Source organism: Nicotiana attenuata, chromosome 7 (genome assembly GCF_001879085.1).
Source record: "Nicotiana attenuata strain UT chromosome 7, NIATTr2, whole genome shotgun sequence".
Lineage (NCBI taxonomy): Eukaryota > Viridiplantae > Streptophyta > Magnoliopsida > Solanales > Solanaceae > Nicotiana > Nicotiana attenuata.
In genome coordinates, this window is record NC_031995.1 from 69,100,423 (window position 1) to 69,116,375 (window position 15,953).

Consider the following 15,953-nt stretch of genomic DNA (forward strand, 5'->3'; position numbering starts at 1 on the left):
CTCTTGGTACTTGGTATGCATGATATCAAATATTTTTTTAGCTCCATGGTAACATGATTAACTTAATTTATGTACTTTCAAAGATGATCTCATTTGTGAGCTTACATAAATTGACTTAAGACGTACTCTTACGTACAAAAAAAGGGGTGTAACATCATTCCCCCTTTGGAACATTGTTGATACCCAATTTTTCCCTATAATGTTTTTCAAATGCATATATACCTTCAAAACTATGCATTAGCATCAATTGATATTTTTTCCATAAATTCTACATTTATAAATTAATTTATCCCGGTATTTTATTTATATAAATAATTACAAATTGCATCACAAAGGAATTTTTAACAATTTCACGGTTTAATTTTTCTATTTATATTCATATTGAGCTCAAATTATTTCGCAAATAGCCACATCTACATTTTTGAGTTACAATTGCAATAACTTTGCAATTATAGCCCATGCATGCATTGTTGCATTATTTTACCAGAAAATTGCTCATTGTATTTTTAAAATATTGAGTAATTATTTTAAACCATTTCCATGCATGAAAATTATTTTTTTTATAATCAGTTAATTATTTAATAAAATATATTTTATCAATTATTTGGGTATTTAACAAATAACCCTTTTGATTTCAGACCTAACCATTTTTACCAGCCCAAAACCCCCTTTAATATTAACCCAAAAGCCAGCCCAAACCCCTTAGGCCCAATCTGCCTACCCGACCCAATAACCCCTCTTCAATCGTGGCCGTTGATCTTTTAGATCAACGGTCCACGTTCACCCTTACCTTAATTAACCCCTAACCTACCCCAACCCTTTTCATCCTCTCAAAACCCGCCGTCATAGTCTCCCCTCATCTGTCAACTCTCTCTCAACCTAACCCTAACCCTAGTTGCTGTCATCGGCGTAAACCTCCCTCCTATGGTGCTTCTATGTCTTCTCTGACCGCCCCTGACCTCCTACACTCCATGGCTCTTCGACTTCATGAGCCCTTGAGAAGATCTCAAGGAACTCTAACTGGTTCTGGTTTGAAACTTTGTTTACCGGCCTGTCTCAGGCCATTTTTCATTCGTAAGTAAGGATCTCTCCTTGTTTTATTACGAATCTATGGGTTCTTGACCTATTCTCTTCACCTCTGCTATTTTTCTGAAAACCCTAGTTCGATACTCTCGATTCTTCTCAAATCTTTATAGATCTGAGGTGATTCGATTGTTATTAAGTGTTTTCCTTCAAAAAATCTCTTGTTTTAATTGATTATTTCGATTTTTAATCACACTTTCTAAACTAGGGTTCATCTCAAACTTTTGTTCAACGACTTTTCTAAGTTCTTAGTGTTTAGTCAATTGTTTCTTCATCATCTTAACTGATTTTCGCATGAATGGTCAAACCCTAGTTGATTCTGTACGATATATTGGTTTCTTCGATTTTGTTTTGATACTTTGTTATTTCTGTGATACCAGTCGTATTAGTTTACTCCGTTTTTGGGCTTAAATGTTTTCCTTGTTAAAATTTAGTATTTGTTTGGGATTTTTCCCTAATTAATCTCTATTTATGGTTCGAACCTGTTTTTCTTGCTGAATTATGTATTTCTGTGAAGCTTTACTTATTTAATTTCTATTTATGGAATCTGAGTAATTCTTTCCAAAAATCAGTATTCTTTGGAGATCTTTACTGATTATTTCCTATTATCTTACCCTGTTAAAATCTGTATGCACAGATCTTATTTGTTCCCTTATTTGTGACTTTAATTGATCACACATGCGTTAATAAGTTATCTGTGTGGTTTTGGGATTCTTACTGATTCCCTATTTGGTATGATTTGGACTCCTTACCCTAATTAACCCCCTTTTGCTGTGACCGTTAAGTGATTATTCCGGACTCCCTTACATGAATTGATTCGGTGATTATTTGATTGCCCCCTAATTGACTGACTTCTGATTCTCTTTACCTTATTTGCTCTACTCCCTAAGTGATATATATACACTCTTGTTTGTGATATATATACACTCTTGTTGTACCTCTCAAGAACACAGACAGTAGTTCAAAAAATACACACACACACTCAAACTTTCTCTCATCTCTCTTTCTGCTACTTGTGCTCATTGCTCGTCTAGCCGGCTGAAAGCCAAGGCTAGACTGTGGAACTCTACCTGCTTTACTTTCTGCACTTTACTGCCTTAATTGTTATGTTCTTATTTCAATATCATTCTAAAATTCAAATCTATGTGCTCTATAGTTGTTAAATCCATGCCTATTTCCGCACTAGTTTAACTGATTTTGTACTTAGTTGTTCTTCCTGTTTACTGCTTTGATCGGTATGCTTAAGTTTTACCCCCTCCTTTTCAGTATTTTAATCAGCATGTGTAGGTTTCAATCTTCATGTTTGCTATATTAGCAAGCATGTTTACTTGAGCTCTTGTTTGTTTCCTTTAACTAGCATGCTCATTTTAAGTAGTTCAGGCTCCTAATTTATCTGATTAACCACAATTGGTATGACTAATTCTGTGTGGTAGACCCTTATCCTCAATATGGATATTCCTGTATTCTGTCTCTATGCTCTAATGTCTAATATCACTTTAGCTTTAAGTATAATTTCCTTGTTAATACGCTGAATCAGTAGTTTGTATTCTAATGCTATGAATTTGGTCACTGGTTGTCAATCAATCCCCGCTTGTTCTGTGTACTTGTTGATCAATATGCTTCCCCTCTTATCCATGTTCATGTGTTTCTGATTTAAGCTCCCTATGTTCCCAACCCCCCTGATCCATGTTTGTAAACTTGTTTGTCTTCACTTAGAATTAAATAATGAATGGCTTTGAATCTGGGCACTCTAAGTTTTTGTGATTGTGTGGTTGTTTGTTGAATCTTTGTTCTTCTCAGAATTGCTTCCAAAACTGTTTTCACTCTTAACATTTTTTACTTAAAACTGTTTCTATTCCTGAAATACCTTTTCACTCCTAAATTTTTTACCTCTATATTGTTTTTACTAAGTTCTTCCAACTATGTCAAGCATTCTCACTTCTACGCTTAGATTATTCAAGTTCTGCCCTTCAGTGTGTGTACTGCCTAGGAATCCATGAAATTCCTCCGAACTCTGGCACACTGAGGCTGGCCCTTTTACACTGCACATAACTACTTCTCTATTTATAAGGATCTTGGTGTGAGCATTGCTCGGGGTCCTTGAGGCCCTTGGGAACTTTGACGCACCAGGATATCTCATTGCATACAATGGACTATGACATCTTGGATTGTTTTGAAGGCCTGGTACTTCCAAGTTCCCTTTGGGCCTATTTCAGGCTCCCTATAGCATGGCTTATATTTATTATGTAATTTATTCACTTAAGGTTTGTAATGATGATCTTTGTAAATTGATATTGGGGAAATTTGTAAGGGGGGGGGGGATTCTTATATGATTTATGTGGGGAACCGGGTAGAAATCATGCCTTTAGGTCTATATTATGTTTACTTGCATTAGAAATCATGCTTTAGGTTTATACTATTTTTACCTGCATTAGAAACATGCTTTTTGGATCACATGGCATACTAGACACATGTTATAGGCACACTACCTCATTTGTTACGAAATTCTGTTTCTGCATAATCATGATCATCTAGAAATCCTGTTATTAAGTTACTGCTATAATTCCGCCTAATAAAAACGTCCATTCTTTCTGTGCATTAGTGATGTTTTAAGAGTCAATACCACACAAGAGGGGGGGAGGGGTGATTTGGATGGTACCCAATTTCGCTTAACTGAACTATAGAAGAACCAGGTTCTTCTAGATGCTCCAACTACTACTGTTTGCGGAATAATAATTACTGAAAATAAAGAACATAGATATTTTTACGTGGAAAACACCTGGCTCAAAAGGTGAAAAAACCACAACCTACTATTCGGTAGGATTTTCCAAAACTTCCACTAAAATCACTGAGCCAAAACAGCATTTACAAAAACTCTTTGTAAACCTAAGGATTAACTCTAATCCCGTTGTGGCACACAACCTCAACTGTTGCGACAACTTCAAGTTAGCTATAACTTGAACACTCTAGGTACCTAATACAATTGCTTCTATGAAAGCTGAAAGGTACAACTTTAGATCACCTACTACAATTGAACTAGAATAAAAGATAGACACAATGTAACTGGTTCTTCTATCTCGTTCAAGTAGCTTCAGGAGTGCACACTCAAATCACACATAAATTGCTTGCCAAATCGCCTTGCTCTTTTGCTCTCAATTTAGTTTAACTTCTGCGTATGTGCATTACCTTTAAAAGAGAACAACACTGACATTTAATAGGTTGGTAATCAGAGTTTGATTGGGACTCAATTACTGCTCTTCTATCGTAGAAGAGTTCATGATGATCTCAAACTCTAACACTATCTTCATCCTAGATTGTGTTTTCTTCATATAAGGATACTTTCTCTCCTTATCTAATATGCAACCTTTTCGATCAGATCAGGAGATATTGCTACTTGATCAGTAGGACTTATCTCCTTCACGTGCCTCTCATATGTATAGATTGATCATGACTGTGCTTCACAAGATGGACCTGGTCCATGACTGAGTTCTTTTGTCAATCTTCAAAACTTCACCTGTTCTTGAGCCAAAAAATTCCCCCTTTTTGATGATTACAAACTCTGTGCTTTTTGCTGATTTGGAACCTGTAAGAACGCAGCTTAACCATCAATACTAAACTTAGAAAAATTCACTTATCATCAAGGACCATGTTAATTAGGTTATAAATATCACTTATTTCAGAATGTGTAAAGCACAATGCCTCTTCCCCCTTTTGGCATCATCGAAAAGTTGCATACAAAGTGTGATTCCCAGATTTTAATAAGTACTCATTGGCCACTGGGGCAACTGCAAGTGCAATCATGGTGCAATCTTCAGTAATCAAGCAAACATATTTAAACTATCAAGGACAGATTAATCATTGAACAAGAGCAAGACAGTAGTTATCATAGACAGAGATATGTTGCCACCTACAATCCACAAAAAGAAAGAAAAACATCCAAACCATGAGCAAAATAAAAAAGATAGAAAATCCCTAATCTGGGTCACTGAGGTACTAGACAAGTTCAGGAGACAAAAGCTAGGAGTCCTAAGGCTTGGAGGAACTAGAGGGTTGGGTTTGAACTTGGAGAAGATTCAGCATGTTCTGAAGAATTCCATCATTCTTCTCCTTTTCTTTGGCAAGATCAGTTCTGAGACCATCCCTCTCAGTTTCCACTTCAACCACACGAGCCTTGAGCCTAGCTATTTCAGCATCTTTGGCTGCACATTCCTGAACTAGAGCCCTAACTTTGCTGTTGATGGGTGTCTTCTGGGATGAACAAGGTTCATTTGGGATGGCATTGACTGGATAGTCACAAGCAAGAAGAGTATTGATGCCAAAGTGTTCCTTGCTGAAGGCCATTTCCCATTTCTTCATAGGCACATTGAGCTTGTCCAGAACTGTGATTAGAATAAAGCCATATGGAGTAGCATGAGCCTTGGATCCATTTATGACCCTGTCTAGTAGCTTGATGATGAAGGCAGGCCAGTTGATTTGCTTTCCTCTCTCCAGGCACTCCATAAGAACTAGATCCAGGTAATTAGCAGTGTGCCTTCTCTCCTGTTTGGGCAATAAACACTTGTTGGCAAATTCAAACAAGACATTGTGCTCAGGCCTCATTTTACTTTTCTGCACAGCCCCGGCTTCATTCACATCTTCTGAATCACAAAACCTCATGGTGATCTCAAGAGCAGTAGGGAGGGAGTCCAGGAATGGCTACCTTTACCTTGTATAGTCGTCAAATCCTTCAGAGGGTATGTCCAGTATCTCGCCCAGTGTCTTTGCATCAAACTGCACTTGGACTCCTTTCACCAGGCTACTAACAATGCCCTCCTTAACCACAACATTTGCCATAAATTCAATTAGCTCATTTCTGGCTAGCCTACCATCCATCTATAGGACCATGTCCTTCCATCCTTGAGCAACTAAAGCATCCATCAATCTCACCATTCCTGGTTCCACCAGGTCTTTCAGCAGTCTACCCTTTAAAATCTTTCTTTTGCCAAATATGGCAAGCTTGTCCTGTTCCTTTTCAGAATCATTTTCTTCTTCTTCTTCTCCACTCCAGTCATCATCTTCAGAAATTTTTGATTGTTTGTTTTTCACTGCAGATCTTGTCCTCTTGGCTAGTGTAGGTTCAACAACCTCAGACACAGAGGAAGACTTCTTGGAAGAAGTCTTGGGCTTTTTGGGCTTGGGTGTAGGAACCTCCACTGATGTACCCCTTTCTTGATAGACCAGTTCCATCTCCTCTTCCTCAACAGCCTCTGAGGATTCTGCAATCTTTCCCTTTCCTTTATCCATTTTCTTTTTCTTACATTCCCATTTTCTTTTTCTTACATTCAGCTAAAGCCCTTTGTAGCTCCGCTTCACTCTGTTTCACCCTTCTTCTTGTGGCTCTACCCTTTGGTAATGAAGAGGCAGTAGGTGTGGGGGATGAAGCTTTTCTTTTCTTGGAAGGCTTAGGAACATTTGGGGTTTTTGTTGTAGGAGTTCTGCATTTCTTTGGGTCATAGCTTGCCCCGACCTTTTTCAGCAGGTCTGCTAGGGTTTCTTCAACAGATGAAACAGGTTCATCTCTTTGTGTGCTCAGATGAACCAACCCCTTAGCAGCTTCCCCAGAACCACTTCCCCCTGACTTCATGCCACTCTCTCCTACCCCTTTTTGTTCAACCCCACAGAGAGCAGGCACTACTCCTTTCCCAATTCCCCTCTCTTCACCACATGCACCCTATCTCTCTTTTTCTTTTTCAAAATTCTTTTTACCTCCACTCCTTCGTTTCTCAGGCAATTCAACATCCCTAATGGGTCCAACCAGAACAAACCTAGTCTCTAGGTTTTCAGTCACAGATGAACCTACCTTAGAAGGAGATTCTTGAGTCTTTTCAGAATTAGAAGACCATGTTCATCCCGCTCAGTAGCGGATTGATAGGATCCAGAATCAGAACTGGAGTCGGAGTTTTGAGCTGGGCTTGCTTTCACTTGGCTTGCTTTCAACCTCTCATTTAATTCCTTTCTCAGAGCCCCAGATGCTACAGTCTTTTGAGCAAGCATTTTACCCTTCGTAGTCTAGGTTTTGGAGATGCACTGGATGGAGTAGTTGAGGATGAATTTGAAGGAGATGGTGGTGGAGGAGTTCCAGGATTGTCTTGTGGGTTAGGCATGATTGTTGGTTTCTTGAGATAATTTGGGAATTAGAGTTATGAAGAAGAAGGCAAGCGAGGGTGAAGAAGAATTTTTGACGGTTTGAAATTATTAAGATGGCAGGGGAGGTGATGTGTATTTAAAGAGAAATACACATTTAACAGGTAACGACAGCTTTTTAACAATGGTCAATTAGAGGTTTAGTCAACCTAAAATTTCTAATTTGGAATGATCGGTTTGTCTTCCCTAGATTTTAGGCAGAATTTTCGATTTAGAGTTCTAGGCAAACGGAACTGGTTCAATACTAATGGATAGAATTTTCTAGGAATTGAACAGCTATAGGACTTCTTCTCATGATTGAAATATTAATCTTTCTAATTGTGCAGAGTATAGAAAACATACCTTAGCTTTCATATGAATCCATGCGGATGAACCAGGTTCTTCATTTAGAACTCTCTTGAACATGCCTCAATTGCCATAATAGAAAATTTTTTGTAAGAGATCAGTGAGTCATATTAACACAAGTCACAGGAGTATACTAATTAAAGTATGAAGCTTAGTAAGAATTAATCTAGATATTTACACAAGTTCAGAATTCCTAGCCAAATTATTATTATTATTTTCATTTTTTTCATTGTACATTCTGAGCTGGACCTATTAGGTGATCTTAATCATCCCTAATTCCAACCTGTTCCTCTCAAAGTTTTCTCTACTCAGTACTTTAGTGAAGATGTCAACAATTTGTTTATCAGTAGCACAAAATTCTATGGAGATCAATCCTTTCTCATAGTTATCTCTCAAGAAGTGGTGTCTAACATCTATGTGCTTAGTCCTCTTATGATGAACATGGTTCTTTGTCATACTTATAGCACTAGTGTTATTACAGAATATAGGAATGCAACCAACTTCAATATCAAAATCTACCAACTGTTGTTTGATCCATAGCAATTGAGCACAACAAGAGGCAGCAGCAACATACTCAGCCTCAGCAGTGGATAAGGCCACTGAATTTTGCTTTTTAGTAGCCCATGATACAATACATGAACCAAGAAAGTGAGCCATACCTGAGGTGCTTTTCCTATCCACAAGGAAACCTGCATAATCAGCATCAGCATATCCTACTAGATTGAAATTACTACCTTTGTGATACCAAAGACACAGATCAGTGGTGCCTTTAAGATATCTTAGTACTCTCTTGACAGCAGTCAAGTGAGACTCCTTTGGATTTGCCTGAAGGCGAGCACAAATCCCTACACTAAAAACGATTTCAGGTCTGATTGCAGTAAGATACAAGAGTGAACCAATCATACTCCTATACAACTTCTGATCAACTGATGAACCAGGTTCATCAATGTCTAATTTAGTGGTAGTTGCAATGGGGGTGTCTATTTCCTTTGATTCATCCATTTTAAATTTTTTGATCAGCTCTTTCGCATACTTCTGCTGATGGATCATGGTTCTATTTGGGGTTTGTTTGATCTGTAAGCCTAAGAAAAGGTTAAGCTCACCCATCATACTCATGTCAAACTCACTTCCCATTAATTTTGCAAAATCCTTACTTAGTTTATCAGTGGTGGCCCCAAAGATTATGTCATCAACATATATTTATACCACAAGGAGATCCTTACCTTTTTCCCTTAAGAATAGGGTACTATCAATTTTACCTCTTTTGTAGCCATGTTCAAGCAGAAATTTGGACAGTCGTTCATACCATGCTCTAGGAGCCTGCTTGAGTCCATAGAGAGCCTTGTCTAATTTGTACACATGCTCAGGACATTCCTTGCTCAAACCCTGGAGGTTGTTTCACAAATACTTCTTCTTTTAGGTAGCCATTCAAGAAGGCACTTTTGACATCCATCTGATGGAGAGTGAATTCCATGTGTGCTGCAAAGGCTATGAGGAGTCTTATTGCCTCTAGTCTTGCAACTGGAGCAAAAGTCTCATCATAATCTATACCCTCCTCTTGGCTGTAACATTGGACCACCAGTCTTGCCTTGTTTCTTGTAACTGTTCCATCTTCTTCAAGTTTGTTTTTGAAGACCCATTTTGTGCCAATAACTGATATGTCCTTGGGTCTTGGAACTAGATGCCAAACTTGACTTCTCTCGAACTGATTGAATTCATCTTGCATTACATTCACCTAATCTGCATCCTGCAAAGCCTCAACAACATTTTTGGGTTCAATAAGAGATAGGAAGGCATCAAAAGCACACAGATTCTTTAATTGTGATCTAGTTTTGACTGCAGATGTTGGATCGGTGATTATGTTCTCAATAGGATGAGAACTTTGATACTTGTGAGGTTTCACAACCAACTGATTTCTGCTAGATGTTTCTCCCATGTTCTTTTGCTGAGGAACAGGGTCATGAACAGGTTCTTTTAGGGGATTAGTTTCAATTCCTCTTTGATCAGTTCCCTCTGTCAGGTTGCCCTGGATGGAAGAACCTGTTCCATCACCTGTTCCTTCTTTTGGTGCCACTATAACTTGTGCTGAGACTTCAGTCAAATCCTTTACTAGTCCAATGGCTTCATCTTGATGTTCCTGTCTCTCAGAAAGAATGTTAGTTTCATCAAACACTACATGTGCACTTTCTTCAACACACAAAGTTCTTTTACTGAACACTTTATATGCTTTGCTATGTGAAGAATATCCCAAGAATACTCCCTCATCACTTCTGGGATCAAACTTACCTAGGGAGTCTTTTCCAATATTATGCACAAAGCACTTACATCCAAATGCCCTAAGATGGGATACATTTGGTTTTCTCCCTTTAAGTAACTCATAGGGAGTCTTCTATACAAGAGGTCTAGTCATGCATCTATTGATAATGTAACATGCAGTGTTTACAGCCTCTGCCCAGAAGCTGTGGGGCAGTTTACTAGAAAGAAGCATAGTCCTAGCCATGTCTTCAAGAGTCCTGTTCTTTCTTTCAGCTACAGAGTCCTAGGGGCAGAGAAGTTATGATCTATACCATGCTAATCACAAAATTCAGCAAACTTAGCATTTTCAAATTCAGTTCCATGATCAGACCTAATGGATGTAAGTTGATTTCCTAATTGTTTCTGAGTTTTCCTAACAAAGGCAATAAACATGTCAAATGCTTCATCTTTAGATGTTAAAAATAGTACCCAGGTAAATCTAGAATAATCATCAACAAGTACCATCACATATTTCTTTCCACCTCTGCTCAAGGTTCTCATTGGACCATAGAGATCCATATGGACCAGTTCCAACGTCTTGGTTGTGCTTACCATTTTCTTGCTTTTGAAGGATGATCTTACTTGCTTCCCCCTTGCAAAGGCCTAACAAACTTTGTCTTCCTTGAACTTGATGTTAGGTAGCCCTATCACCAAGTCTTTAGAGACTAACTTGTTTAGCTGATTCAGACAATCATGACCAAGTCTTTTGTGCCACAGGAGGGGATCATTATCCAACACACTTAGGCAGGTGAGTTCATTTTCTGAAAGAGTAGACAAATCTACAATGTAAATATTGTTAACTCTTTTTCCCTGCAAAACAATCTTATCAGTAGTAAGGCTAATCACAAAGCATTTGGTAGAGGTGAATGCTACAAGGTTACCTCTGTCACACAGTTGTGACACACTAATCAGGCTGTATTTCAAGCCATCTATCAAGTAGACATTCTCAATGGAGTGAGAGTCTGTCTTACCTACCTTTCCAACCCCAATAATCTCACCTTTCTTCCCATTTCCAAAGGAGACATTACCTCCCTTTAAGTCCTCAAGTGAAAGGAACTGGTTCTTACTTCCAGTCATATGTTTTGAGCAGCCACTATCCATGTACCATATTTGGCTACTTCCCTTCACTTGGACCTGCAAAAAGAAATCAAGGGTTAGTCTTAGGAACCCAAACTAGTTTGGGTCCCTTTCTATAGGCAAAGGGATAAATCAAATTCCTTCTAGCCCACCCAGGCAGCCTATTTTTTTCTTGAACAAAAGCTTTGTTCTTTTGACTGGCCTTTTCTTTTGCATTACATTCATTTTTGTAATGGCCAGTCTTCCCACAGTGTGTGCAGATTTTGTTCTCAGGAAGAGTGAGGTACTTGCTTTTAGGATCCCACTTAGGTGCTTGTGTCCCATAGCCAAGTCCTCTTTTGTTGCTACTGTGATGTTCTTGTAGCCAGGAGAGTGCATCAGAAGCCTTGTTCCATTTGCAAGTTCTGTCTAGTTCATGTTTTACCTTCCCTAGATCTTCTTTTAGTACTCTTATCTGCTCATCCTTCCTGTACAGCTCATCCTTCATTTTTCCTAAGTTTTCTTCTAGGGTGAGATGAGTGTGATAAGCTTTCTTCTTTCCTGTTCCTAATTTCAGTTTTAAGTTCTCAGACCTAAGTTCTAGGACATTAGTGTCAAGTTCAAGAACCTGGTTCTTCAACTCAGTATTTTTACTATCACTCTCATTAGCCCTAGATTCTAGATTTTTGCACTTGGCTTTTAGGATCACACATTCCCTAGACAGATCGTCCTTCTCATTGTTAATTATCTCAGACTCATCAATAAAGTCTAGCAATAGTTCAGACAACCTTTCTTTAGACAAGAATTTAATCTTGTCCTTGAGATGAAGAACACTTACCTCTTGTTCATCACCTGATTCTCCAATGGCCATAAGTGCTTGTTCATCTCCAGCTTCATATTCTGAGTCATCATCTGATGTTTCTCCCCAAGCAGCAACCATAGCCTTTGTTGATCCTTTGTTCCTTTTGGGTTGAACCTGTTCCTTCTTCTTGTTCCTTCGTTCAACCCTTTCCTTCTTCCAGTCAATTTCCCATTGAGGACAGTCTTGATCATGTGATCAGTCTTACCACATTTATAGTAACCCTCGTAGGTCTGTTTCTTAGGAACCTTGGTTTGTTGAAGGTTGTACCTATTGAAGAACCCTTTCCTCTCATCAGGTACTTTTTGAAATCTCTTGGGATCATGGCCATTTCATCATCCTCCAAATCTGAACCTTCAGCAATTCTGAGAGCCAGACTCCTTTCCTTCTTGGGTGCATCCATTTTCATGGATTGCCTTCTCAGTTCATAGGCAGTAAGATTTCCAATCAGCTCATCCAACTTAAGAGTAGCAATATTCCTTGATTCTTGAATAGCAGTGATTTTGCTTTCCCAAGAGACTGGCAGAACCCTTGTCAAAATCTTCTCAACCTTGTCTTCTTCAAGGATAATTCTCCCAAGAGATTTAAGTTCATTTGTTAGTGTTGTGAACCTTGTGTACATCTCCTGGATAGATTCTCCTTCCTTCATACTGAAATTCTCATATTGAGAATATAGCAGTGTTCCTCTTGATCTCTTTACTTGAGGAGTTCCTTCATGAGCCACTTGTAAAGTATCCCACATTTCTTTAGCAGTAGTACAACTTTGAATCCTACTGTACTCATCTGGACCCAGTCCACACACAAGCCATTTCTTGGCCTTGGCATTCTTCTCCCATTTCTTCAAATCTTCAGCAGTGCAGTCAGCTCTTGTCTTTGGCACGTCCACTCCTTCATCATTCTTCTTTGTAGTTGCCAGGGGACCATCAGTGACTATGTCCCAGAGTTCATAGTCTTCTACTATGATATGATCTCTCATCCTGTTCTTCCACCAAGAATAGTGCTGACTATTAAAAAGTAGAGGCCTAGCAGTGTATTGCCCTTCCCAGTTTCCAGGTGGTGCACTCATTTTGATCTTTTCCTAAGGTGCTAGCCTCTTCAAGGATAACCTGCTCTGATACCAATTAATGTTTTATGCGTCAATACCACACAAGAGGGGGTGTGATTTGTGTGGTACCCAATTTTTGCTTAACTGAACTATAGAAGAACCTGTTTCTTCTAGGTGCTCCAACTACTACTGTTTGCAGAATAATAAATACTGAAAATAAAGAACACAAATATTTTTACGTGAAAAACACCTGGCTTAAAAGGTGAAAAAACCACGACCTACTACTCAGTAGGATTTTCTCAAACTTCCACTAAAATCATTGAGCTAAAACAGTATTTACAAAAACTCTTTGTAAACCTACGGATTAACTCTAATCCTGTTGTGACACACAGCCTCAACTGTTGCGACAACTTCAAGTTTGCTATAACTTGAACACTCTAGGTACCTAACACAATTGCTTCTATGAAAGCTGAAAGGTACAACTTTAAATCACCTACTACAATTGAACTAGAATAAAAGATAGACACAATGTAACTGGTTCTTCTATCTCGTTCAAGTAGCTTCAGGAGTGCACACTCAAATCACACATAAATTGCTTGCAAAATCGCCTTGCTCTTTTGCTCTCAATTTAGTTTAACTTCTGCGTATGTGCATTACCTGTAAAAGAGAACAACACTGACATTTAATAGGTTGGTAATCAAAGTTTGATTGGGACTCAATTGTTGCTCTTCTATCGTAGAAGAGTTCATGATGATCTCAAACTCTAAGACTATCTTCATCCCAGATTGTGTTTTCTTCATATAAGGAGACTTTCTCTCCTTATCTAATATGCAACCTTTTCGATCAGATCAGGAGATATTGCTGCTTGATCAGTAGGACTTATCTCCTTCACGTGCCTCTCACATGTATAGTTTGTCCATGACTGTGCTTCACATGATGGACCTGGTCCATGACTGAGTTCTTTTGTCAATCTTCAAAACTTCGCCTGTTCTTGGGCCAACAATTAGAGATCCTGCCTTAGGACTGTATTTGTATTCTCTTTAAACCATATCTACATCGCCTAAATCAATAACTATCTTGTCTATTAAAATGTTTAAAAACAATCCCAACACTTAGATGTCATAGAGATAAGTGTGTATAAACCAGTTCTGTAACGTTATATTCATCACCTAGACCAGCATGCCTGTAGGACTTAATAAATTAAAACTGTTTTAAACTGATTCCCAGAATTCTGATTGCATTTAGACAACGTGTTTATAGGGTATTACAGATCAACGCCTAGGCAAGCCTATAGGTAATCAAGGTCTAATAAAAACTATGAAACTATGCTTTGCTTATTTGTGACTGCCCAGATTCAACAGGTTCTAAAATCAGTAGGCAAACTGATTAGGTCTCTATCGCTTTGCCTTAACACAAAGCTGCATATTCTCTGCTTGTCATGCTCACCTAGATATCCTGTTCTAGGACCTCTCTGAAATATCTGAAATCTGTTGTTTTAGACGTGCTAATTGTCTGCTATTTTGTGGAGGTAAACATGAGCCCCCTTAATTGTTTCTTACTTGACAGTCCTGTTTGTTCATTGTTTTCGCTTAGATTTTCCCTTTTAAACACCTTAGGAGAGTCTAGAATTGCCTAAAATTAAATGTCCTAAACACCTCCGGGACCACAAGGAAGGGACGGGTAATGCACGCATAGAGTTTGTCTAATTAAAACCGCTTATATAACCACTAAGGGGAGGGTAATAGGGTAGTAAAAGGTGACTTGTACGCTAATACCACGTGTAGCCCCTCTAGTTGAGGAAGGATTACCGGGTATTATATAAATGTGATCCTACAGGCTAATAAACCTAGGACTTCCCATCATCGTATTTACATATGTGTGCTTAGACTGCTTATCTGTTAAATTTCCTTTATCTTATATGTGTGCTTAGACTTCCTATCTATTAAATGACTAATTCATAAAATGCGTTTGGCCGGGACCCCCCGTTGGGACCTCGAGGGGTGCCTAACACCTTCCCCTCAAGGTAATTTCAATCCCTTACCCAATCTCTAGTAACACAAACCGGTTTTATGAGTTACTTGTAATAGGTGCCCTAACGCACCTTAAATCCGTTAGGTGGCGACTCTTCAGCTTCTGTACCCCTTTCCCAAAAGGATACGTGTTTTCCCAAATGAATGTCGAAACCCTGACTTCTGCTACAATGATGGAAAAAAGGGGGCGCGACAGCATGGCGACTCTGCTGGGGATTTTTAGGCTTTTACCATAACAAATTTGCTTTGTGAATTAGTCCAAACATTGCTTTTCTATGTTAATATTTGCACCCTTTCCCTCTCCCTTTATGTGAATTTAACTATTTATTTTCAAGTATTTATTTCCTCAATACGAAACTGACTTGTTTCTTTGTTTTCTTTCTTAAACGTCTTTCAATTATAAATGCTGTATTTATCGCTTTTCTAACGTGCAAATACGTAACAACATGTTATTTACTGCTGCATAAATCATGCTCAACATCATACTCCACTCGTGCGTAATCATTCCTGTAGCAATGCTCGATGAGTGGTTGCGCTCTTCCAATATATCACCCTTAAATTCGGAAAGGCTTATTTGTGGTAAAACTAGTCGATCGGCGGTGCAATCGACGGTTCCGTGCCTTTCCCCCTCAAGTTGTCCGCTTGAGGGTATCAATCTAGACCCTCATAGTAACCTTACCCTTATTATAATTGTGCATGCATCATGGTCAAACCTAGCCGGGTTAATATGTTGTCAACATAATAACCCTTTAAGACAAGCCTTACCCAAAGTCCACCGGGGTTTCCATAATTCCAACGGACGCAACATGTTTTGTGCATAAATTTGGAGAACTAAATTCTAATATGCTAATCATGAATGTATAAATAGTCGAATCAGGTGGGGGGAAAAGGCCTAACCTTTTTGTTTTACAGAAAATGAGGCACGAGGTCCCTAGATTCGGCATGGTCAGCAGCGTACCCCCATTGCTACTAGACTGGTAGGAGGATCTTTCCTCAAGTGACAAGAAACACGCGAGAAAATACTTGGGAATTTTACCTTCCCTGCTAGACATTCAGC